The sequence below is a fragment of the Palaemon carinicauda genome, chromosome 37 (assembly GCF_036898095.1).
Source record: "Palaemon carinicauda isolate YSFRI2023 chromosome 37, ASM3689809v2, whole genome shotgun sequence".
Taxonomy (NCBI): Eukaryota; Metazoa; Arthropoda; class Malacostraca; order Decapoda; family Palaemonidae; genus Palaemon; species Palaemon carinicauda.
Genome location: NC_090761.1, coordinates 73,659,645 through 73,661,895, shown reverse-complemented (window position 1 = coordinate 73,661,895; position 2,251 = coordinate 73,659,645). Strand labels below are relative to the sequence as shown.

General features: G+C 33.6%; 1 long non-coding RNA gene across 1 annotated transcript; it reads right to left on the bottom strand.

Annotated features, from left to right (window-relative positions):
* Positions 1 to 726: 726 nt before the first annotated feature.
* LOC137629395 (uncharacterized) lies at positions 727 to 2,047 on the bottom strand. The gene is made up of 2 exons (XR_011041487.1): positions 1,709 to 2,047; positions 727 to 1,200 (listed from the first exon to the last, which is right to left on the bottom strand). It is a non-coding gene; the product is annotated as an uncharacterized lncRNA (long non-coding RNA).
* Positions 2,048 to 2,251: the final 204 nt, after the last annotated feature.

Below are 2,251 nucleotides of genomic sequence, written 5' to 3'. Positions count from 1 at the left end.
ATACCCAGGAAAACCAAATAAAAATTTAATATAAACTGCAAGAAATCATTTAAAATAAATACTAAGGAAAACCAAATAAACATTTAAAAGAGATTGCAAGAAATCACTTGAAATAAATTGCAAAGAATCATTCAAAATATTTAAAATAGAAACATTTGAAATATAGTATTACAAAGCTACGACAATTTTAGTTACTTAAGATTTCAAACTTTAAATCGGAAATGATATTTGAGCCTTCTCCAAGAGCACCGAGAAGGTTTCACAGGTATGACAACTTGCCTTTCTTCGTATCAGAGACTTTTTATCTACTACATTGTATTCCAAAGTAAAACTACCATTACAGTATCTTAATATCCAATACCAAGCAGCTTATAATTGCCAAGAGGGAATATTCTAGACAAATTTAAAAAAAAGTTAGTTGCGGGTTTTATTTCTCCACTGAGACGATCTTAAATTATCTATATATTAAATCAGATAAACCAAAGGCCAAAATTACCCAAAATAGACAAGATAATGGTCTGGAGTAGTTTCAGAAGCTTTCTTTAATTCACTATTTCGGCCAATACACATTGGCCCTCTCCACTGCGTTTAGTAAAATGACAAAGAAGGACAGTTAAATGTGAAAGCAAATGGAGAGTTACATTTTCTTTAGTACTAGAATTATTCATCATAAAGTACGGGGTGTTCGATGTCGAACGGCCGTGGCCCTCTGCACAAAGCTTCTCCATTCATTCCGGTCTTTGAGCCTTCCTTTCCAACTCAAGAATTATTAGCCAAATTTAAATTCATCCAAGCGTGTTTATATTAAGGGCCAAATTTAGTTCATCCAAGAGTAAAATTTCTTGAGCGGGGCAAATTTAAATTCATCCAAGCATGTCTTCATATTCTTGAGCGGATCAGAGGTTGCGGTGTTGACCTGGCGGTCAGTCTGGCTGGATTATTCTTTAGATAATCTGATCAAGAAGGGTGTCCACTTTGAAGGCTTTCCATTGTCTATCTGAAGGCATTCCATTGCCTATCGGAGAAGGTGAATGGAGTTAGTCTGCTGGAGGTTTACTAGACCGAATGTAGTTCGCCATATTTTGGCCAGTAATCTTCACGCATCACTTCCTGTATGATTACCACTTTACTTGTTGTTCCCCAGAGTAGAAGTAGTAAATTTTCTAAACATTGTAAGAGCCCCACATCAAATGCATATATCTGAAATAAATATTTTAAAAAATTATGAGAAAAATTAAGAGAAATTGAGAAAAATTCTTCAAAGGGAGATCTATTTTTCCCTGTAGGTCTAGAAATCTTTGGACTAACAAAATTACCTATAAAATGATTCCAAGGAACTATTGTCAGGTGATTGGTCTATTGCAATCACTATTGCAATCACTATTACAATCACTATTGTATAACTAATGTATAAAGATTTAAAAGCTTCCCAACTTTGTGAAATATAAATTACAGAAATTAGAAAAAAAATGAACTAATCTAGGCAGATTTCTTATATGCAAACTGAGAGTTCTTTTATTCAAACAACTTTCAAGTGAACTTTAATATTATCAATACTAAATGGTAGCAATAAAACAAATGGGTGTTGGGAGAGACTTAAAAAACGTCCAAGAATAAAAAGTTACTTTCTTGTATGTTTTGAAGTGCCTAATACACTATTCAAGCAGATGCCAGTAATAAAAAACTAGAGCTTGAACAATACACTCACCTTCTATTTTCCACCTTTCTGACAGCTGTTATTTTTTCTTAGTTTTTGACAGCCCGAGGAACCTGACAGCCGTCAGGTTTATAAAGATTTGTAGTTGACAGCTCGAGGTACCCGACAGCTGTCAGTTTTTTTAAAGAGTTGTAGTCGACAGCTCGAGGTACCTGACAGCTGTCAGTTTTTTAAAGAGTTGTAGCTGATAGCTCGAGGTACCTGACGGCTGTCTTTTTAAAAGTTTTAGTTAACAGCTCGAGGTACTTTTTGATAAAATCCAATTTAGCTAAGGATAGAACATTCTAGTCCACTTGAAGTTGTAGCTGAATGTAGATATTGTTCCGAATTTTTTCTGAAAAGTGAGAAGAATTTTTAAAGTCATGTAGATTCAAAATATATAAATTTTCAACTTTCTGTTCTCTGCTAATGTACTAACAACCCTCTCCCCTACATCTGCAATCAGACTTAAAAAGTCTAGACTTATTTGTGGTCTTTAAGGCTTATAAGCATATAAAAAAAAGTTATTGCAGATTAATATTATATACAAAAATG